General features: G+C 31.8%; 2 long non-coding RNA genes across 2 annotated transcripts in view; both read right to left on the reverse strand.

The window, feature by feature from the left end:
* Positions 1–26,032, reverse strand: part of LOC143058992 (uncharacterized) — a 115,517-nt gene that overhangs the window by 53,769 nt on the left and 35,716 nt on the right. The gene's annotated exons all lie outside the window — the stretch shown is intronic.
* Positions 15,950–17,675, reverse strand: LOC143059757 (uncharacterized). The gene is made up of 2 exons (XR_012973592.1): positions 17,521–17,675; positions 15,950–16,388 (listed from the first exon to the last, which is right to left on the reverse strand). It is a non-coding gene; the product is annotated as an uncharacterized LOC143059757 (long non-coding RNA).

Genomic DNA, 26,032 nt, shown 5'->3' on the forward strand with positions numbered 1-26,032 from the left:
CTGTTAGGGCGAGTTAAGATATTCCACATGATATAGTCAGTATCAAAAACGAAACTACCTATTATTCTGTTTATCGGTATAAATTATGACGTCACACAATGTATTGCCTAATATTTTCAGTGATACAGCCAGTACGTTGATACTAGAAAATATTAGGCAGTAAGATCAAAGGTAAAATATACGAATTGCCGATAAAATGAAACTTGATGCGACTGTCGTACAAGTGAGAGGTTTGGCGCTATTAAAATAGGTTCAATCCAATATTTTCTATATTTGAAAATGCCTGTACCAAGTCAGGAATATGACAGTTGTTGTCCATTTGTTTGATGTGTTTTATCATTTTGATTTTCCATTTGATTAGAGACTTTCTGTTTTGAAGTTCCTCGAAGTTCAGTATTTTTGTGATTTTTTTTTTATATGTATTAAAAGATATAAGAAATTAACAAATTGCAATTAAAAGTGCAGTCTGTGAAAAACATTTAGACTATAACTGTTTTCTTCAATTGACGAGAAATATATATTCAGGTACTTATAAAGTTCCTGATGAAGGAAATTTACAGCAAACTGACGAACGCGCTTCGCACGTTCCTTATCTATAAACTGTTATTCTCAATAAGAGATTTAGAAGTGTGAACTGCCTAAGGCACTGGTGCGTCTGTCATTTTCAGTTAATTCCTAGTATTTGCATTGTACTTTCTAAGGTTGATAACCGTATATTTTGATTCAGACTTCCGTTTTTCCCTTTTATATTGTTAAGAGTATTAATACTACTTTAATATCAACTTTGATGTCGGAAATATCTTATTAAACGTATAACCGATCGTATTCATATTTGTGCAAAATCCTCTCCCCTTCAATGTTTTATTAATATTGAAAAAAAGAAATGATATATATGTTGAGCAACAATATGAATTTAACATTCAAAAAAGCATGTGTTTTAGGGTTTTCATACCGAGGGTAAACAAACTAGTGTTTTTGACATTTGTTTTTAATGTTTACAATACACTCACATAAACAAAACCCTATCATTGGTATGCCTTGTCAACACATAAATGCTGACTAAGTTTCAGTTTTCTGTTTTATATATAACACAATACGATAAAATTGATTTCAGTTTGTCATTTCCTAGCCATTTAGAGCTTATTGTGCTTGGGTATAGGTTCTGGTCTTTGTTGTGTGTCGTATGCCAACTTATAGTTCAAATATTATAGGTCATTTTGTCTGTTTAACGAGCTGTCTCATTGAGCATTTTCATATTTGTATATTGAAGGTAAATTACATTCTATGAATAGTTTCAACAGCAATTACGTCATGTTAAGGTAGCACTACAGTCAAAATCAACAATCAACAGTCTTTAAATTTCTACAAAACTACTCAATGGATTTTTAAAATCTTTAACTCATTTTAAAGCTGAAATATAACTCTTTCTTAATCTATATATAAATTTATTTTTGGTTTGATTAATTTCAAAATATAGCTCATTAACTGCCCAAAAAGTAGTCTTCCAACTTGGATGAAAATGGCACATTCATGTCAAGTGGTAGTAAAAATTTGTTTTCATCCCTTTAATCAACCATATACAATCAACAAAACCGTGTCTTTGATTTTTGATATATGCCTCCAGTAAGAAGATATATTGATTTAACTGCTGGGTTCCAAACCTCATTTCACCTTTCATCTTTGAAGACCTATAAATTCATTTAGAAACAAATTATCCAAAAACTGGGACACGGTATTGTAGAAAATACACCCTTTAATTATATATATCAAAGTCAAGCCAAAGGGGGTAATCATTAAGTTTCTGTTTTCTTTTTTTCCTTACAATTTTCATGAAAAATTGTTCTGAGAAATGACTTAAAAACTGAATTTCCCCCTTAGAACCCCTATAAAGACAATATAAATACAAAAAACTTCCACTGGGAACACCCCAGGACTGTTCTGATACCATTACTATATCAATAGAACCACACACTTTGTGTCTTTGGTGCTCTAATGCTGTAAATTTTGCATTATATGTGAACTGTCCAACACTAACTTAGCATTTGGCGGGAGTTTGAGGTCACAGATTTGACCAACATCTGTGATGTAGTAAATAAATATAGACAAAGCTCCGCCTCTTTCCAGACAGTGTAAGATAAGAGAATAACATGATTGACCAGCTGCATATAATCAATGTTTAACATCATTATTCTCTATATATAAAGAATAACTTTCATTTGAATTTAAAAAAAGAAATAAACTGTCTGAAATAAGCTACAACATTAAAAGTGTGCATCAAAAAACATGTTCATAAAAAGATCAAGAGTTAGACCACACTCTTCTTGAAAATCCACTTTACCACATGTTTTTTTACTTTATACATAAACTGAAAATTAGTTAAAATGCATAAAACTGTATTTAAATTAATAAGACCAAAGAGAAGACATTTATACAGACAGTCAGAGGCTTTCAAAAATACTTTCCCACTCTTTTCCATAGTACCATATTAATTTTATTTCATTTTTTGTAGATTTTTTCCTTTTAGATTTTTTCTTTCTCTTTGTTCACTTCCATGTTATTTATTTTGTTGCAAAACAATAAGATAAGACTACAATATTAAGTTTGTGGTCAGGGATTAACAGCTGGACACTGGTGTCAACAGATGATTGACATATTAGCCTCTCCCAAATGCCTATATATTTAGATTAATTACCATGTGCTTTTATTTACATAAGTTCATTATCAATTTACTCCCTGTTGTGATATGACAATGAGTTTGGGATTTTTACAAACTGTGCAAAATAATTCTTACTTCAAAATTATGTGATAAAAAAAATATCTTCAAAAAATCATCGTTAGACTGTATGAATCACCGGTGAATTTGCTTTTATCATAAAAATACCTAATTACGATTTGTTATTGAATTTTACATAAAAATATCTTCAAAAAATCATCGTTAGACTGTAGTGCTACCTTGAATTTTACATAAAAATATCTTCAAAAAATCATCGTTAGATTGTAGTGCTACCTTAAATATCATTTTTTACTGGATAATTGAACCATAAACATTAAAGTAGCAATTCATTATCATGGCGTATGCAGGTAGTGATTTAATGCACTTCGAATTTATCATCAACACGGTGATTTGTGATGTTTTTTTTTTGCAGATGTAGATCATTTGGCACCTCCCGAGTAATCATATATTTTCGTACACATAATATCTCTATCACAACTTTTATAGATAAGTTTGTGCATATGCTTCAGATCTTTATTTAATGAAGTTTTCAAATTTTTTTAATTATTGTTAAACAATTAAGTTATCAAGTTCGTTTTGTATAAACAGTTGTAATTGATTATGGTACATATAAGTATTAAATGAAGTTTTTTATATTTTATATAAGTAGATATGCTAAAGTTTGTTTTGAACGTACATTGTATATACGAATGACTATATTTTTTCTTAGAAATGTCCTTCTAAAAAATGATAAATATGCAGCTTACGTTAGATTAAAATGTAATGAAGCATATCCCCATCACATTATGTTTTAATTAAACACTAATCTGCGCCTACGTTAAATTTTGGATTATAGATTAGTTTAGAATTAAGATATCAATGAATACACGGCATCTTGAATCTTTTATCGTATTTGATATTTTAATCTTCATATTTTTCTTAACAGAATAAAATAAAAATACAAAACATTGCAACGATAAAAAAAATACTTAATCTATAAAAAGAAATCCATTCCAGAAAATTATTCAATATGAAATGTTTGTCTAGATATGTGTATTAAAGAAAAAAACAACCTATGTATTGAACGATACTAAGAAGAGACATAAGAAGAAACAGATAATACCATCAAAATCATGATCCTCGTTAAAATAAATGCAAAAGAAAAATATCTTTGACAAAACGTTATTTTTATTAAAAAATAAAAAAAAAACATCAAATTTCAAACTGAATTGTAATCCATTAAGAAATGTACCAATAGAGAAGAATGCACATATGGTTTTTTTTTTCAATTAAAATGTGTTTTTAAAGTTTAAATACATCAAAGTAGTCACTAAGGGCAAATTTAAAATATTGATAAAACATAATAGTCCAATGAATGCTCATATATCATGTATATCATTTAAGCAAGTGAACTTGAGACGAAGGAGCTACTTTTTTAGGTATGATTCGTATTTTGATTTATACAACGGTATTTCCATAGATTTCCAAATAAAATGTTTAACAAACAATTCGAAGCGAAACTATTGACATCTGTAGTTTCATTAAACACAGGTTGATCGATATTATATTTACAATGTAAATATTGTATTAACTATTATTGTATAGCAATTTCATATTTCCCACAGAAAGTAACGAAAAGTTAGCGTGCAATAAATTCCAATATTGCATTAGTGCAATAAATCTTCAAACTTCAGGGCGTAATCAACGGTCAAAATCTTAGTATAAACTAATTTTCACTTTCAAATAATATATTGCTATACAACAAAAGGGTTATTGCATGAACATTGGGGAATATTGTCCCTCGTAGAACATATATTGCACTCATAAGCTCGTGCAATATAGAATTCTACTCGGGACAATATTTCCCAATATTCATGCAATAACCCTACATTATGGGGCTTAGGAAAGACCATGTTTGTTTATATAGTGATAACTAATATTATAATCATGATCAATCGAATCATGTTATTTTATACAAGTACAATTATTTCTTAAAACATGATATTTAAATTGTTTTCATTAACTTTCTTGACATATGTCAACCTGTCAATTTTTATAATTTCATAAAAAGCGTTTTTCATTTTAGAAAATTAATGAGAATGATAACAAAAAGGATTGGTTTATGAGATTGTCAGCTAGAAAAATTGGGATAATCATAATACGTATGTTCCCTCATTATTTTTACTGAAATTGTCATCTCTGTAAATCTGAATTGAGCAAAACATTAATAACCAGACTTTAAAGAGGAGTTTTAATATATAAGAATTATCATAGATAATACATGGAACCGATATATTTTAATTTCCGCTGAGATAATTTTTAAAAGAAATAAATATAAGACTGTCTTATATAAAAGAATAAAAATGACATTCGTGTTTTTTAAATTTAGATTTTTATAAAAATAGATTTTAGAGAGACGTTTATTTTTTAAGAAAGTATACGCAGATAAATAAGAACAATTGGTAAATAAGAATTTCAACTGCCAGGTAAAATTACGTTAACAGGAATAAGCTTGATTATAGAAATAGGAAATGGCAATGAATCACCGGTGAATTTGCTTTTATCATAAAAATACCTAATTACGATTTATTATTGAATTTTACATAAAAATGTCTGATTTTTTTTAACTGAATATCTTTCGGATAGCTATGATTTATAAGAGCTGATTAATAGTATATCCGACAGTTCAAACTAGATAAAAAAAGACATTATGCGATTATATGTTATAGATTCTTTAATACTATGTGATCATGTAAAATGTCAAAACAATTAATAAGATAACATTTTTGTCCGGTCATACGCATATTATTCATAGCTTATCCAATACTCAATGCAACTATAATACATGTATGACAAACCTATGTAATGAAGGAGGAAATAGTAGTACAATCGTACAGATTTGTGTAAAAAGTAATTCACAAAAATACTGACCTTAGATGAAAATGTAATCGGAAAGTCCATAATCACATGGCAAAATCAAATTACTAAAGACAAATTGAAAGAGTTGGTATTGCTTTGTTTCGTAAAAAAGAATGGCCAACGTAGATACAAGTATCTTGTCTTAGGGAGGGATAAATCCTACTTTGTAAAGGATCACTCTGATTCGAACAAAAAATTCTGATACTGATATTATCAAGATGCTTGATTTCTTGATTGACAACATATTTGTTACGTTCCGAGGACGTGTTTTTCAACAGACTGTCGGCATTCCAATGGGAACAAACTGTGCCCCTCTATTTGCCAACTTGTTTCTTTATTATTATGAGGCTGGGTTCATGCAGGAACTTCTTAGGAAGAAAGATAAGAAGTTAGCAATATCCTTTAACTCTACTTTTTGCTATATAGATGATGTTCTTTCACTAAATAATTCAAAATTTGTTGACTGTGGAACGCATCTATTCAATCGAGCTAGAGATAAAGGATACTACAGATACAGTTAAGTTGGCCTCATATCCTGACTTACATCTAGAAATTGACAATGAGGGTCGGTTGAAAACAAAACATTACGACAAAAGAGATAATTTCAGCTTTCCAATTGTGACATTTCCATTTCTAAGTAGCAACATTCCAGCAGCACCTGCATACGGGGTATATATCTTCCAATTGATACGATATTCCCGTGCTTGCATTTCCTATCATGATTTTCTTGATAGAGGGTTGCTGCTCACAAGGACGCTATAAAACCAAGTGTTCCAAATGGTGAAGTTGTAATAATCCCTTCGTAAATTTTACGGACGCCATCACGAGTTGGTAGACCGTTATGGAATAACCGTTTCACAAATGATATCGGATATGTTCCTTACGTCGTAACTACAATCCCCTTCCCATTCATGAATGTGACCTACCGATTAAGACTATTTGCCGGATTTGTTATCACATAAGCAACACGACGGGTGCCGCATGTGGAGCAGAATCTGCTTACCCTTCCGGAGTACCTGAGATCACCCCTAGTTTTTTGGTGGGGTTCGTGTTGTTTATTCTTTAGTTTTCTATGTTGTGTCGTGTGCGCGGTTGTTTGTTTGTCTTTTTCATTTTTAGCCATGGCGTTGTCAGTTTGTTTTAGATTATGAGTTTGACTGTCCCTTTGGTATCTTTCGTCCCTCTTTTACAAAACACATCAAAAACGAAAGGACAAGAACTATCATATACCTGACTTGGTACAGGCATTTTCATAGATAAAAAAGGTGGCTTAAACCTGGTTTTATAGTGCTAACCCTCTCACTTTGATGACAGACTCATCAAGTCCAAATCATGTCAAATCAAAAAGGAACAGGAAATAAATCACCGACCTATTTTCAATTATTATTTGATAATTTTCTACAGTTCCTTAAATGCTAAGTACACATGTATAATCAAACACATTTAATACGTTAACTTATCATTCTTTTCATCGACAGCACGCGAATTATTTATAGTTAATCAAATTATTAAACTTCACCTCGAAACTGTTTATGTCATTGCTATGTTTCAAAAGGAGGAAATAGTCTTTTTTTCAACTTGTACAAAATTATTCATTATTCCATGAGATTTAAACAAAAACGGATATATTTTTTTTTTTTCAAATTGGTTATATTTGACTATAGACGGAAGTGGCATAGCTTCACCCTAATAGCGTTTTTTTTTTCTATTAGTCTCCTGAAGTACCTCTCAATAATAAGACATTTTCCAACATCTTATCTTAAACATTTCCAAACTATTTAAAAAAACAACACTCAATTTCATTATTTCAAACGAAGCTGTCTTTTGAAAAACGTTTGTCACCAATACAAGTTATTTTATCTGAGTAAACAAAAAAGAATTACAAATTTCAAGATAATTTGTTCTCAGAGGAGATGTATAAAAAATCTAAAGTATGATTTTTTTTGTTCAATTATTAAATAAATGAAAGTGCAATGGTAAAATAATAATTTGCTTTTATCAGCTAAATGGTTCAATTTCTTCAAATTAAGCTAATAGACATTGATAATGAATTACTCACTTGCAAGTGAATAATTTGACCTCATTTAAATCCGTATTCATGTGAACTCCAATTTAACCCCGTAAAAAGAGATAGAACAACGCATGCAGTGTCCGTGTACGGTTATTTAAAGGAAACGAATGTTTTAATACAAATTTGCGCGACATATTGGTAAAACAACTAGCCAAGATTTATGCAAAACGAATTGCAATCCTTTTGGTCAATGAAAATATCAACATAGTATTTCTGAACAAGTATTATGGGAAAACGATGTGATATTGAATAAACGAACGGAAATATATATACAAATTGCAGAATAGAATATCATTGGTCAAATACAGAAAACATATTACTGCAAAACGAACTAGCTATCAAATGATCAATAAGCATGAGTCGAATTTAACCTTACAACACAATTACAAAATGATGGAAAAATAACCGACACGTTTGACCTAGAAATATATTTTAATTTACCGAATAGCTCATACAATTATTGACAGTATAACACTGTTTGTTACCTTTGATGTAAAATAGCGTTCGTTTTGTACAAACAGTTGTAATTGATATGGTACATATAAGTATTACATGAAGATTTTATATAAGTAGACATGCTAAATAAAATTGAGAATGGAAATGGGGAATGTGCCAAAGAGACAACCACCCGACCATTGAAAAAAACAACAGCAGAAGGTCACTAATAGGTCTTCAATGTAGCGAGAAATTCCCGCACCCGGAGGCGTCCTTCAGCTGGCCCCTAAACAAATATATACTAGTTCAGTGATAATCAACGCCATACTAATTTCCAAATTGTACACAAGAAACTAAAATTGAAATAATACAAGACTAACAAAGGCCAGAGGCTCCTGACTGGGGACAGGCGCAAAAAATGCGGCGGGGTTAAACATGTTTGTGAGATCTGAACCCTCCCCCTTATACCTCTAGCCAATGTAGAAAAGTAAACGCATAACAATACGCACATTAAAATTCAGTCCAAGAGAAGTCCGAGTCTGATGTCAGAAGATGTAACCAAAGAAAATAAACAAAATGACAATAATACATAAATAACAACAGACTCACTGACATGCCAGTTTGTTTTGAACGTACATTGTATATACGAATGACTATATTTTTTCTTAGAAATATCCTTCTAAAAAAATGATAAATATGCAGCCTACGTGAATGCAAAACATTCTTAGGAAAAAAGTAGGTTAAAATGAAATGAAGCACATCCCTGTCACATTATTTTTTAATTGAACACTAATCTGCGCCTACGTTAAATTTTGGATTATAGATTAGTTTAGAATTAAGATATCAATGAGTACAAGGCATCTTGAATCTTTTATCGTATCTGATATTTTAATCTTCATATTTTTCTTAACATAATAAAATTAAAAAAAAATATTGCAACGATAAAAAATACTTAATCTATAAAAAGAAATCCATTCCAGAAAATTATTCAATATGAAATGTTTGTCTAGATATGTGTATTAAAGAAAAAAACAACCTATGTATTGAACGATACTAAGAAGAAACATAAGAAGAAACAGATAATACCATTAAAATCATGATCCTCGTTAATTATATAAAATAAATGCAAAAGAAAAATATCTTTGACAAAACGTTATTTTTATTTTGTGCAATTAATTGGTTACACGATCGGAACAAGCAGATGTAGCTTCTATTTTGTACTATGTACATGTACAGACATGTTCATGTGTGTCTAGCTTGTCAATACTTGGAAATCAAAACATTTTGCATGTTTTCATTTCTTGTCTAAATTGAAATTGGAAAACCATTGTATAAATTTGATTAGTAAGATGAAAAGGAATATCATATAGAAATGTATACGGACCAACAAAGTCCAAATACAAGAGAGTCAGCATTATTCCGTGACTATATTTAATTTCAAAATTATATGTGTTTAAAATTGTTTTTTGCAATCAAATATACTCCCGATGAATGCAGCCTTAAAAAGTCTTTCCGATTTTCTACACAATCAATTTTGATATCATAATTATATGCAACAATCGTTAAGTAAGTTTTGAGTGCAATGGAACTGGTGTAATGGTAAGCTTGAAATAATGTTCAACATACTGTTCTTAATAGAAAAAAGTTCTCATGACTTTAAGATAAAAAAGAAAAATAATTGAATAAGTACTAAGGTCTCACCTCCCTATTCCTCTTTTTTTCATCCGTGAATATTATATCAACATCACTGGCAATTCACATCGACACATAATTAATTGAATAACTATTGTAGTTTAAAATGTCAATTTGTAAATAACAAATTACTAAACCAAAATCCGTTATTCAACTTATACACATATCTATCAATGCTAAGTGAATGTATCAAATCTCAGCAAGGAACAATTATTAACAATTTTCGAAGAACAAGAAATGCTACTGACATCATTATTTATTGTTGATTCTAATGGAATGTTATAACTTCTAATTGTGCGTCTGACTGCAAGGTTAGAAATTGCATGTTTGCTTTATCAACTGACATTGCTCAATTATACGAAAGGCATAAACGTTGTCAGTTGCATTTGTAGTAGCATTATAGGTATTTGATTATACCTAAGACACGAATTTTAGATATAAAATTGAGAAGGGAAATGGGGAATGTGTCGAAGAGACAACAATATATGCTCTTTTTGAAAACTATTTCTGGATCAATGTTCATATGATCAATGATATATTCAAAAACATTTAATGAACCGGAGGGATAAGCTTAATATAATTGTCATTTGGAATTGTTATTTAATATTAGTTGCAAGCACTGTATTTTTTAAAAACTAACTTGCCGATTAAAACGCCCCATAAAGAGAGAACAAAGGGGACAAAAGTTACTGTATATCACAAATACTCAATCGAAATTATCGGGAGAGGAGTCAATCAAAACATTACAAATAGTAAAAGTTTGCTCCAATTTTTCTCGTAAAATAAACAAAACAATAAATCAATGATCTACTACATAGTCTTCTCGTTGCTTATCCATGAATATGTTATCCACACATTCAATTACATAGTTGAATCAACATCTACATATCTGGCTATATACTTTTTATATAAAATTGATGCTAACAAAAACATAGATAAATGATACTGTTATGAAAAACTACTGTCTCTTATAACTATTTATAGTTTAAGTTGATGAATAAAGTTTACAAATAAACTAAGGTCATTGTAGAGTCAAGGGCACGGTCCTTTAAACCTTTGTAACATTTCAAACTAAAACATTACAAGATAAAACGATAAATAAAGATAGAGGTTCATATATAACATAAAGACTTCGGCTAAGTTCGCCTCCAGTTCGCAAAATGTATTACTGTTGATTAATTAATGCAACATAAGAACAGTATAAAATACCCGAGATGACATACATCGGTTTGAACACAAATATGTTCAACTTTAACCCTTACTTCTACCTGGCAATAGACACATTGATTGTATGATCTTTCAGTAACAATTTATTCCATAAAAACAAATGTATGTTTCCGCATCGACTATTTACTGGCGGAAAATGTATTTTTTTAATACGCGGTAAAAAAAAAGAAGAAAATACTTGTTCATCTTTTAAAGCTCATACAGATAAATTATATATTTTCCGACACTGTCCATGTATTATGTGTCAATATGTTACTATGGAAGAAAATGATAATGTTAGGAGTAACATCATATAGAAATATTCAAATTATTCCGATATAAAACAAACAATAAGCAATTCTCAAGTCTCACCTTCTTAATCTTCCTCTTTATATATGATTATCCACAACATTCGACAAAAATTACAATTAGCATCAACATGATTTTTTAAATACCGATTCAATTGTGCATGTCAATTGGTAATTATTTCCTCAATCCTTAATAACTGATACCCAAACAGAACATTATTGTATCTTATTACTAAATTAATGAATAGTTTAAACTGATAAATATAAAGTCGACAAGATGACTAAGCAAATTGTAGAGTCAATGACTGCTTTTGAAATACTTAACGATTTCGAACAAAACACCTACACGGTAATATAATTGGTAGAGAGGTTCATATATTAGATCTGAATTCCGGGTTAGAAATGTCTAAAATTAGTATGTCACTTGTATGACAGTCGTATCATTTCAATTATATTTAAAAGAATGTGCGAACAAAACAGATATAAAGGGTAAAATAGTCATCATATGGATATGAAATTAGCTGATTTCTGGTCATGGTTCAAATATTTGAATAAGAATGTGACATGCTGTCACTGTTTAAAACTTAACACACAAAAAAATAGATTAACAGCGTAGGCACAGCCGACCTTAAACATGATAAATATAAGTAACTGTGCATTTATCATTATTATTATATACAAGCTAAGGGGTATGCCATATTGTCATTGTCCATCGACTTTATTTGATAGTATAACCATTTTATAAGATAAATGCCGCATTTAAAATCTTATACACGAGCATGTCGACTTAAAGAATATGAAATTAATTGGAGAGCATATTAAATCAACCGTTTTCAGTCGATAAAAATGCAGATCCCGGAGATATTTGTATAACTGTACTATGTGTAATTCAATTACGAATGATTTAAGCTGTACATTCGGACGACGTGTTTTTCAACAGACTGTCGGCATTCCAATGGGAACAAACTGTGCCCCTCTACTTGCCGACTTGTTTCTTTATTATTATGAGGCTGACTTCATGCAGGAACTTCTTAGGAAGACAGATAAGAAGTTAGCAATATCCTTTAACTCTGCTTTTCGCTATATAGATGATGTTCTTTCACTAAATAATTCAAAATTTGGTGACTATGTGGAACGCATCTATCCAATCGAGCTAGAGATAAAGGATACTACAGATACAGTTGAGTCGGCCTCATATCTTGACTTACATCTAGAAATTGACAATGAAGGTCGGTTGAAAACAAAACTTTACGACAAAAGAGATGATTTCAGCTTTCCAATTGTGAACTTTCCATTTCTAAGTAGCAACATTCCAGCAGCACCTGCATACGGGGTATATATATCTCCCAATTTATACGATATTCCCGTGCTTGCATTTCCTATCATGATTTTCTTGATAGAGGGTTACTGCTCACAAGTAAGTTAGTAAACCAAGAGTTTCAAATGGTGAAGTTGAAATCATCCCTTCGTAAATTTTACGGACGCCATCACGAGTTGGTTGACCGTTATGGAATAGCCGTTTCACAAATGATATCGGATATGTTCCTTACGTCGTAACTACAATCCCCTTCCCTTTCATGAATGTGACCTACCGAATTAGACTATTTACCGGATTTGTTATTACATAAGCAAAACGACGAGTGCCGCATGTGGAGCAGGATCTGCTTACCCTTCCGGAGCACCTGAGATCACCCCGTTTTTTGGTGGGGTTCGTGTTGTTTATTCTTTAGTTTTCTATGTTGTGTCGTGTGTGCTGTTGTTTGTTTGTCTTTTTCATTTTTAGCCATGGCGTTGTCAGTTTGTTTTAGATTTATGAGTTTGACTGTCCCTTTGGTATCTTTCGTCCCTCTTTTGTATATATCAAGAAACAAAGATATTAATTTTATTATTATTTATGAAAACAATAGATGTAGAGTACAGTTGAGAGCAGTTATGATCGGAGTTGTCAAAATCAAAGTTTATTTATGGCGGGACTCGTTTCAAAGTTAATTTAAAATTAATGCGGACCTGTATCTATTTCGGCAGTCATCAAAATTTTTGTAGAACAAAGTCCGCTGTTCGAGTTAATTTTAATGTGGTCTTAGGAATTGTTAGATCAGTCATACATCCTACAACATGGTCACTTAAACCAGTCAAAAAGTCTGATAAGCATTTTGAATTGTTGTGCAAATCAGAACTGCACCCATCTGCAGTACACCGGTGTTTAAAGGCATAAAACGATTGAGAAACAAGCAAGTATGGGTTTCAAACTCAAACCGAGATGAAAACCTTGAAAATACAAAAGAAAAACAAAGGAACAAAAAGAACATGGAAGTGAAGCAAAAACAAAAAGGCCAACATATGCAGACAAGACCTATTTGATAACAACTGACATATTCCTGACTGGGTGTAGGACATTTAATGAACAAATAATGGTTTGAACCTGCTGTTGTTCTTGTCAGCTAATGCTTGTCGAATGTTGTCTTTGTCAGCTTGAGATTGTCAACTATTGTCATCTATTGTCACAGAAAAGGGACTAAAAGCTAAACAATAGTAGATAAAATATAACATTGAAGACTAAGACTGAGCTACACGAATACACGAAACCCTCCAAAAACTGCGAGTGATATCAGGTGTTCGGGAAGGGTTATTAGATCTTGCTCGACATGTGGCACCCATCGTATTTCTCATTTAAATTTAAACTTTGTAATTCGTCTAATTCGATTGGTCCCTTGGGATGAAAGAATACAGGATTGTGGTTATAACGATTTGATTTAAACCTAGCAGTCAACTTACTCGTAACGGCATCAAAAAGTATCGAAAGTGTGACTAAAAGGTACAACCAGCCTCGACAATACAGTTGTATATTTAATGCGTTTCCCTCAGTTTTGGTTTGTTACCCCGATTTTGGTTTTTTTTCCATAGATTTACGAGTTTTGAACAGCGGTATACTACTGTTGCCTTTATGTATGTCGCTGTTCAAACATATCAAGCTCACATCTCAATGTGGCTTAATTTCTTAGTCTTTTTACCATATCATTCATATCTAGGCAGAAATTTATCTCTATGGATATTTTCATTGATTTGATAGTCTATTGGTTATTTAATGAAAGAGTTAAAGGTAGCTTCATTGCTCGTATCCCAAAATGAAAAGAACGATTCTTCATTGGTTGAAATTTCATTCATAAAGATGCCGTTGGCAATTGCAAATCACATTGGGTTTTTTTTTTTTTTTTTTGGTGTACACTTTTGAAGATACTACCCATAGTGTATAAAGTTCTGAAAAAGAGGCGAACCATATAAAAGGGGTATTCAAACTCATGAATCGAAATAAAATGCTGAGGATTTCATGACAAAAAATAATTAACAAAAAGACCGACAACAGTTTACAAAACACAACACAGAAAACTAAAGACTGAGCATAACAAACCAAACAAAAACCCAGAGAGTCTTGTTTGCCCCGGAAGAGTAAGCAGATTCAGCTTCACATAAGACACCCATTGTGTCACTTATATAAGATACTTTGATTAGTTTATTAAGTGGTTGGCATCACAAAATAGAGGATTTTGCCATTTTGTTTCATCTGTATAAACAAAGACTTCAAGACGATCACTATAGACTATAACACTAATTTAAAAGGAAAGATATTTGGATAATCTAGATTTTTCTTGAAAAAGAGATCCGCGAAAATAAGCTTGTCTAAAAATGCATTTACTCTTTCCGGTTACTAATAATATACAATGTAAAATAGAATTTCGCTTCTTTGGTTTTTTCGTCTTTTAATTTTACGCAATACCGGTAACGCCTGTAAACGAAAGTTGTACTGTGGATTCATTAATATTCGTTGGATACCAATTTTCGTTGATTTCGTGGGTATAGATAAACCATGAAATTAAATGTTCAACGAATGGCAAATGCTCTAAAGGCTTGAATAAAGACTTTGTCAAAACCACGAATTTAAATGTCCACAAACACGCAAGTATTCCTTGATCCACGAAAATTGGAACCCACGAAAATAAACGAATCTACAGAATTCATTTAACAGAATAAACTATTTAAATAAAACATTTCCTCGAGAAAATAAATAAATTCGAACCTCGTTGGGTCGAAATCGATGGGATTGGACAAAAAGATCTATCCGAAGTTCAACTGATCCGAGGTCGAGTGTGACGTCATCAACATGTTCAATTACATTATTTGTTGCAATCTTTTACAAAATATTTATGATTTGATAATTGTCACGAAAACATCTTAAAAACAAATATAAGTTTTGCAGTTCCATTAAAACGTTTAATCCCGCTGCAAATTTGTGCCCCTGTCCTAAGTCAGGAATGTGATGTACAGTCGTTGTCGTCTTTTTGTGTAGTTTAAAAGTGTTTCTCGTTTCTTGTTTTTATATAGATTAGTCCGTTGGTTTTCACGTTTGAAAGGTTTTACACTAGTAGTTTTGGGGGCCCTTTATAGCTTGCTGTTCGGTGTGAGCCAAGACTCCGTGTTGAAGGCCGTACCTTGACCTATAATGTTTTTTTTAAACTGTTACTTGGATTGAGAGTTGTCTCATTGGCACTCTGATCTCATACCACATCTTCCTATATCTAGTAATATCGAAAGTATAAACTATAAAACAACAGCAAATAGTTTTTAATTCTTTATAGAGCACAATCTGGCTGAACCATAAAACCACTGAATGTCGTCAAGTCGTGGCCAATCAAACCGTGATTGTAGTTTGCATTTTTTACGTAAACATGATCCTCAGCATTTAGATGAACCGTGACGCTAGCAGTAGCAGTTTCCCAATTTGTAGTAGCATGTCCGTAAACTCTTTGGAGATATACGCCATTTTTTACAATGGAAACATCAGTCGCTCCATTTCCGTTAACTCCAATAGTGACGTCAAACACATACACCCCAGCATAAGGTGCAGTGAACATTCCAGTAATGCCACTGAAGCTGTTGCCTTCGTTTGTCATAACATGGTCATAATGGAGAATCTCGTGGAGTGTAAGATTTGTACGATGATCACCTAAAGTAGCAGTAAATGCAACTCCTCGTTGCTTTACACAATCTGAAAAGTACAAAATGTATTACAGAAAAGGAAAAAAAAACTTAATTTTAAGCGAGCGCAGCGAGCGGTTGCAAGAGAGCTAATACACTATTTTTCGTACGAGACAACGATTATCTCCTCAATGATTTTCAGAGCATTCAGGCGCTTTATTTTATTGGAACTAGATGTTTTTATTTTATGTGTTTCTGATAAAATAAAATGTCTTTCCGAATTTCAGTCCATGTCTTTTAATGCAAGATTACTTCAGTTTTGTGACTGAGAAGTATCTTATTGTAATACTTGTGATATCTGAATGTAATTCATGTGATATCTCTTTATAATATAAATATAAATTTATGTGTAGTGATCCAATTATCATATTCCCAAGACACCATACCCGACATATTTAAGATTTATCCCATAATTCCATAATATATTTATTATTTCTGTAACTTATTTTCTTATCTTCCTATGGGTGCTTACATGGCAGATATTTTTTTTTTTTTTTTTTTTTTTTTATTTTATTTTTCCCATTATACATCTTTAATTAATTTAATTTTGAATGTTCCACATTTTATAATTGACTCATTTTTGTTGTCTATCAGCTTTGTGACCGTGACGTCATAAACGGTTTTTTTTTTTATGATATACTGCTGAAAATGCAATTGTGAATTATGAATTATAAGGAATGACTGTTATACTTCTTTTTTTTTCGTCTTTTCGAAATATCATCAAAAAAGTTGTGCATACTTTTCAACAACACGCTACGTCGCGGGAAATTCAATGTGCACCAAATGGTTGCTGTATTTTTTGATAGACATATATTACATATATATTACAGTAATTCCTTTCCAAATTAATGTCTTTTGTGGTACAATGTACACTTAACAAATCAAGTGTCGTCTCAAAAAAAAAAAAAGGAATGTATTTAAAAAATAGTAGATTGATTATTGTTTAACGCCACTTTCGGCACTCTTGACAGTTGTGTGGGGGTATTTTTTATTGGTAGAGGTGCCGATGTGCCAGGAGAGAAATCACCGACCTTTGGAAGGAAAACTGACAATCCTTGACAATTAGAGTATGTATGTCTTAAAATATAAATTCAACGTAACACAATAAAATTTCTACTCAGGCAGAACACACTTTATCCTACCTTCTAACTTGATTAATCTCTCCGTAAGTTTCTGCACCTGGAGTGCCAAATCCTCCTCAATAAGTAGACGCCTTTGTTGGCTTTTAACGCACGCAAAGACGCATAGTATCAAAACAATTAATTCATTCGACATATTATGATAGATATAGACTACTGTCAAAATAAAGATAAGACTTACAATAATAAATCTTACTTTAACTGCCTAATCTGGAGAAATACACAGTTCGTGTCGTACAAATTTTACACAAGTTACATATACCAATAATGAATACATGGTATTGAACGCAGTCACATTCTTTTGGACATTAACCATTCTAGGGAGCTGTAAACCCTTTCAACGCACTTAATTTTATTTCTGATTTTGATAGAGTTCCTTTTATTATATCATTTTTTATACGCCCGTTTACGGGATGTATTATGGTATACCGTTCTCTGTCCGTTTGTCTGTCTGTCGTACCGTCCGTCAATCGTAAACATGTCGGATAAGAACTCAACAACTCTTTAACCAATTGCATGGAAATTTGGTGAACGTTGATATCTATTGACTGTAGCTCTTTTTCGATTTTCATCAATTTTGGATTTCACGTTTCAGAGTTATCGGAGTGTTATCATTAAAACAGGGTGATTTTCAAGTTTTCGATCAACAATTCAAAAATGCTTGAGCAAGTTTTCATAAAACCTTTGTGAATTGTTTATATTTATTGATTTGAGATTAATTTCGATTTTTATAAATTTTACATTTTTAATTTATGGGGTTTTATTCATTAAAAAAAGGAGGATTTTGTTGTTTGTCGGCAATAACTCAAAATTTCGTTGCACAGTTTTCATAAAATTTGGGTGACACCTACATTTTAAATATATGGGGTTTTATTCATTAAAGGAAAGGGGATTTTCCTGTTTGTTGGCAATAACTCAAAATTTCGTTGCGCAGTTTTCATAAAATTCGGGTGACACCTAAAAAAAAATTGGTGACACCTATTAAAAAAGCCTCTCTTTAGTTTTTTTTTTATAAAAAAAGTTCTTTGTATTCATTGAAATAACGACAGGCATATCATGCGCTCGCGGCGCAGCACTTTATTAACTTGTACTTGTACTTGAATTATGTTCGTCTTATTTGTTAATAGATTGTGTTGCTTCTTTCAAATTTTCGTTGTTTAAAATCAAATTAAAGTATGACATGTTGCGTCCAAGTGATTTATTGATATATACACAACACTAAAAGAGATGATTGATTAGTGTTTAACGCCATTTTCAGCACTATAAAGGCTATTTTGTGGCAGTCAGTTTTTGTTGGAAACCGCAGTGCCAGGAGAGAAACAGTCGGCATTCGGTTGGAAAACTTACAATCCTTGTCAATTTATAGTAGAGTATACATAGTATATATTTGTTTAGGGGCCAGCTGAAGGACGCCTCCGGGTGCGGGAATTTCTCGCTACATTGAAGACCTGTTGGTGACCTTCTGCTGTTGTTTTTTTTTTCTATGGTCGGGTTGTTGTCTCTTTGGCACATTACCCATTTCCATTCTCAATTTTATTATAAATTCTTAAGTTCTGCCACGTGCATGGTTAGAACTTGCAACCTCAATGTTTACTTATTAGTGATACATTCATTGGAATACTTAGACCGCTAGGCCATCAAGGACTCTCAATTGCTATATATTGTGAAGATTTTTACCATTCTTTAAATTATATGCCAGCTTTAGAACTTATGGTAGAAGCATCGTTTTTGAATAAAGAACGATAACTCTCTCTACACGACCCATCTGAAAAGTTTCGTCACTCTCGTTAAATCTCGTACGATTATTTTTGTTAATGGCTGCTGAATTTAACATTTCAACGCGAAATTAAAAAAAACCAGAACAGATTGGAATAATTTCGATGTTAAATACGACATGAACTTTTATTTGTTTGCAAAAATAAGAATTCAGAAATTTTGGTAACTTGTGTAATTTATTTGATTTTTATTGTACCACGGAAATAACCGAAGTTTGGACAACAACATCTGACGCCATGTTTCGTCTGCTTCATCTTTCCATTATCAGTGAGGTCAAAACAAATTTCTTAAATAATCACAGGTACTTCATTTAAAAGTCACACAATCATAATTAACGATAACATATTTAGCGTAAAAGTTCCGTCCAGACACAAGAACACAGAAAAAACCTCTGCAAGCAATACATTTCGGGATATTTTTTTTATAATGGCCATGCGGCATGTGGGGTAAACTCCACTGCACTGGTTGATCATGACTACTTATGTTCATCTGCCACATAATTCCCCATATCAAGGAACAGTGATAATGACGTTGGTTATACTGTTGAATGTGATCACAGTTATTCATCATGCTCATGTAGCCCACAGATTAATTCAAACCTTAACAAAAGTTTAAAACAAAACAAAACAAAAATTCAAATAATTCACTATCTTCTTATTATGTACTTCCTTAAGCAAACTCTCAACAAATCTTTTCACTGATTATGTCACATATCAGATATGGACCATCAGATATCTACCTTATACAGTTCCAGGCGATGGAAACTGTTTTATTTTCTCTCTCTAAGCTTAATCATGAGGAGACTTAAGTCTGAGTCGTACATTTATTATAAGTACAGACTGTATATATTGTATGCTCCCATATTGGCCAAAATTGGATTTTATGGGAAGGAGTTAATATGAATATATATATTAAAGTTGAGCATACACGTGTTTCTATCATGTTAACAATCACACGTGAGTGTGTGTCCGCATAGTGGTCATCTATTGGTGTTTATATTAGATAAAACAGGTTTATGTTTTTAAATATGTAATATTTCCTATTTTACAAATTCGGATTTTCAAAATATATCTTAGCAATGCAGAGTATGAGCTTTTAAAATATATTATATATTGGCATAAATTCAGCAAACTAGAAACGATATTTTTTCTCGAACATAAATTGCATTTATTCAGCACCTATTAATGTGGCTCAATGAGCATACTACCTTACACAACAATAGCAGAAAACAATAGAACATTATATTTGTGACAATGTATATATGTTTTATGAGTGTATATAGAATTGATTAACTTGATTTTCTAATCGTATATGTTTATATTTGTAGTTGATGTTATGTGGCTTTGGTGTCAAAGCCAATTGAGGCAGAGGGGAGATGTTATAGATATATTATGAAAATCCGAATTTGCAAAATGAAAATTTAACAGCTTTGCAAACTTTCTTTTATTAAATATATTTTTTTTTCTCAAAATGAATTTGTAAAAATGGACAATTTAGAAGAAAATAGATTTTACTGATGTTTGACAAATATTGATAATTATTCATTCATTAATTATACAGTCATGCTATATTTTGAATAAAAGAAAGAGTGTAGGTAATTAGGCCTATTGTCAAAATTACATAGATTGTCGCAACATTGGTATACCAAAATCAATAATTTAGATTAAAGTGTCAGCTTGGTTGACAAGACAAACTTATGAGTGACCTATTAAAATGTTGTGGTCAGTTACGAAATTATGTAACGAGAATTTTCATTGGTAAAACGAAGAAAACCTGGGATCTCTAAGCACGTGAGCAACGACTTTTTTAAGTTAGTGTTTTGGGTTATTCGTCAGTTGCCATGAGATTTCAATAAAATCTTAGTTATTTTTGGAATTCTTCGTTTTTACCAGGCCAGCTAAAGTCCAGACGACATAGGCTGAAAGTCAAGTACGACAAATATAAGATATTTCGGATTGGTCAATATTTGTCGCATTGCGTAAATATATCATATTATATTTTGATATGTAAATAGCACAGGATTTTTAAATCGCGAATAGTTTTCTTGTTAAAATAAGCTAAGATGTATTGTCATTCGACGCTCGTATATCCGTTCAGAAAAGTGCAGATTAGTTTAGGTAAAGATCCCTGCCCCACCCGAGTTGTATACTTGTATTTATTAAATCTTTGTACGCATAGATAGATAGATAATAATACTATCAGTATGACATTGTTCGGTTGATCATGAAGACATATCACATATGTATATGTATTATTATATATGATTTCTCATTTTGATTACAACTCTATTTTGTAGGCTGTCGTGTACTTCGCAGCGGTGATCCTGTATCTGATGACATCGGGACTCGATTTTTTTTTTTAAATATTACAGTAAGCTGCACATGCTGGCGAGCTATTCCTAAGAAACAAGTGTTTGTTTTTATTTTATAAATACTTTGTATACGTTTGAGGTGACGAATTAGAATATAATAACCTATGATTATACCATGACTTTGATAGGTATATACAGAGCATTTTACTCGGAAATATGTGAGCTACATCCTTTAAAATTCAAGCTGCAACAGTCACCTGAATATTTTATGCGTCAGTTTAAACCTGATCAAAGCATTTTCCAACTACCGAGTACTTTATCACTATATCAGGTCCACATTTCAACCTATTTAGCAATACGCTATTATGATTATATAACATCACAGTTCCAAAATTGCACTCAGTATCTAAATTGCACCTATTCAACAAGCTGAGGTAATCTTACAAATTTCTTTCATCATGCGAAGTTATCTAATTATCATCTTTTTTAAGATGAGCAAAGTAAATTGTTACTCGCATCCTTTTCTTCAAAAAATAATAGTTGAAGCATGGAATAATGTCCAATTGTTCGAAATATTTGAAGAAATAAAACAAAACATCTGTTTATATTCTAGTTTTAAGGATTTGAAATAAAACATGTAATGATAAATGAAATTGAGAAAGGAAATGGGGAATGTGTCAAAGCGACAATAACCCGACCATAGCGCAGACAACAGCCGAAGGCCACAATGGGTCTTCAATGTAGCGAGAAACTCCCGCACCTGTAGGCGCCTTCAGCTGGATCCTTAAAAAATATGTATACTAGTACAGTGATAATGGACGTCATACTAAACTCTGAATTATACACAAGAAAATAAAATTAAAAATAATACAAGACTAACAAAGGCCAGAGGCTCCTGACTTGGGACAGACGCAAAATTGCAGCGGGGTTAAACATGTTTATGAGATCTCAACCATCCCTCTATACCGCTAATAGCCAATGTAGAAAAATAGCATAACAATACGCACCTTAAAATTCAGTTCAAGAGAAGTCTGAGTCCGATGCTGGAAGATGTAACAAAAGAAAATAAATAAAATGACAGTAATACATAAATAACAATAGACTACTACAGTTAACTGATAAGTATTGAATTTGGGTACTGACCTCATTACAGAATCAATTACTGTAACAGTTCAAACCCATTTTTCTATGACTCTATATTGACTTAAAATCAAATTGGTGTAACTATATTGTAAACAAGGATAGTCTACAAAATAGGCACAGAATAAACTTTTGTCTGGTTCATAAAAACAGTTGGTGAAAAAACTGACAATATAGGTGCAATTTGGGTACTCTCATGTTAGCATCTTCACAACTACACATTTATTTTCATGACTAAAATAAAAGAAAAAGGCAATAAAATACTTCGCCACGCACAGCCTGATACGACCACAGATGTATATTAAGCATATAAAAAACTCCATTTTTTTTAAATATATTATATTTTATATATAATTAATTTTGGACCCTTCAAACTTCAATATGGACTAATTTGAACAGGTATCAGGTGAACCCAAACATTTCTATTCAGCAGCAGTCTCTAATTACATATCTCCTTAATATTATATGATAGTCTTGCAAAAATATTGAAAATGTGTACATTTCATTTTTCTTTCTAGCTTCTCTCATGTGAAAGCGGTACATTTTTGGTCACTTTTTATGTGTTGCGTCTAAATAAAAATTGTAACACTTTATAGTGACTGAACAGGTTAAACAACTACTTCCCAAGAACCAGAAAAAGAAGACAGCTTGGAACAGCTATTCCAGTATATGTGTGAATAAAAACTCAGATCAGAGAAGCATTGACGATATGTTACTTATATGTCCTTGTGAATATCTAGTAAGGAAAGTAATCAATAATTCTGCAAATAATGCAATTTTATCAAGTGGTTTGTACATTTTCTGTTAAAATTTTCACAAATTTTTACCAAATAACTCATGCGTTTCTTTGAGAAAAAAAAACATGTGCAATTTTGGGAATTAAAGGGAAAGAAGATCCTTTTTCGGCGGACTGGCGCATGTGAATTATTGTGAATATGCTTACCAAATTATATTTTCTTTATCATGATACCGACGCCGACATAAAGGAGTACGCATCGTAGGAAAAATGCACAAATTACAGATGATGCAAACAGGAGTGAATACGTAATAGCTAAAAATTCTTACAATAAAGTGAAACGAAAAGCCTAGTACAATTTTAAGAGGGAAAAAGGTCTGGAACTTTGTAGTATTGCAAAAACGAATCCAAAGAAATTTTGGTCAACCTTAAAGCTAAAAAACAAATCCAAGTGTGTAGCGAACAACGAAGCAATGTTTAGTTATTTTGAAATTTTTTTAGTTATGAACCCACTCGAGCTATCTGATGCAGTGTTAGATCTTTTAAACAACACTTATTTTGATGGTGTAAATATAGATTTATTAGATACAAACATCTCTGAAGACGAAATTATTAAAGCACTAAAGAGACTTAGATCCGGGAAAAGTGGTGGTAACGATCAAATTGTAGACGAGATGTTTTCGTCATGTCCTTTTTTTTTTAGCACTTATTTTAAAAACTTTGTTCAACTTGATATTTGCTATCGGAGTATATCCAGAAAATTGGACTGAATGTTTAGTTATTCCTGTTCCTAAAAGTGGTGATCTTACGAGTCCGATTAATTATAGACCTATATCAGTAAGCATCCTGTCAAAGTTGTTCATTAGTATTCTAACTGACCGTTTGTTATCGTGGTCTCAGGACGATAATCATATAATAGACAACCAATTTGGATTCCAGCCAGGACGGTCTACTGTTGACGCTATATTTACACTACATGGAATTATTTCACATACTCTTCGGCATAAATTAAAACTATATTGTGGCTTCGTAGACTTCCGAAGGGCGTTTGATAAGGTGGACAGAAGAATTTTGATATACAAACTTCTCAAACCTAGAGTTAGCAGTAAATTCGTATCAATGGTCAATTCTATTTATTCATCTGTGCGTTTACGTGTGCGGTGTTGAGTACTGTCAGAGGCTTTTAATAACCATCTTGGTGTAAAACAAGGCGAGCCCTTATCTCCCTTACTTCTCTTATTTTTTATGAATGACATTATTCAAGATATCTCCACTGATGTAAACGAAGATGTCATATCGTTGAATGAAATTCTTATATATTTAATACTTTTTGCTGACGACACCGTTTTATTTGGAAAAACACCGACTGTTCTGCAACACTTATTTGATAATCTTTTACTTTACTGCAATAAATGGAATATCGAAGTAAACGCTGATAAAACCAAAGTAGTGGTATTTAGAAATGGATTTAGACCAGTAGACACTAATTTTTACTATGATAACAAGGAACTGCAAGTTGTTAATTCATATGTGTACCTTGGTGTATTATTACATTACAACGGAAAGTTTTTAAATGCTCAAAAACATCTAGCACAATAAGGATCTAGAGTCATGTCATCTTTAATTCTTCAAACAATTCTTCATCACTCCAGAAGTACAGATGTTTCTTTTCCGCAGTATGGTCGGATGCGTCTTAGGCTATGCATCAGAAATATAGGGTTTCCATCGTGCTAAAGATATCGAACTTATTCATCATCGTTTTTGTAGATTTGTGTTAAAATTGGGTCGAAATGTACCTACATGTTTTTTATATGGCGAACTTGGCCATTTACCTCTTTTTATTGTTAGAAAACAAAACATATTGCAATATTGGTTACATATTATTACAAATAAACCCAAAGTTGTATTTGATGTGTATAAACTCTTGTATGACGATGCTGTCAATGGTTATGTAAATTGGTCCTAAATATACGAGATTATGATCTTGCAGTGGCGTAGCTAGGTAATTTTTACGTGTACGCCCGAACCTTGGCGAGGGGTCTGAGGGGGTGCCAACCGCTCAATATCAAAGCACCTGATGGTAGTGGGTTCGAGAAGTCCCGAAAGCTATCGAGTTATCGAGAATGAGATCTACTATTCCTGTCAGCAAGGATTTGTATAGTAAGATTTAGTTTTGCAACTAAAAAAATTTGATCAGCCTTTTAAAGGAAGCATGGTGTATGTGCTAAGGCCACGTCAAGAGCATGTATGTTGACATGCTATAAAAACTTTAATATATGGGGATATCTATTCATTCAGTTGAAAATTTTGTTTGAATTCTTCTTAGATATTTGAAATACAATAAATGTTCTACCTCAGGCGTATATATTACCTAAGCCGTATTTTAAAATAAGATTATGTGTTTTTAAATTTTCGTCGAAGTTTAACTTGGTTGGAGCGTCACCGAGGAGTCTTATGTAGACGAAACGCGTGTCTAATGTAAACAATCGATTATCTTTCAAATTGATTTGTTATTCAATATGGTTGTTGTTAGTGTCCTTAAGGCTTTTAAT

This window comes from Mytilus galloprovincialis, chromosome 14 (assembly GCF_965363235.1).
Source record: "Mytilus galloprovincialis chromosome 14, xbMytGall1.hap1.1, whole genome shotgun sequence".
In the NCBI taxonomy this organism is placed as follows: Eukaryota; Metazoa; Mollusca; class Bivalvia; order Mytilida; family Mytilidae; genus Mytilus; species Mytilus galloprovincialis.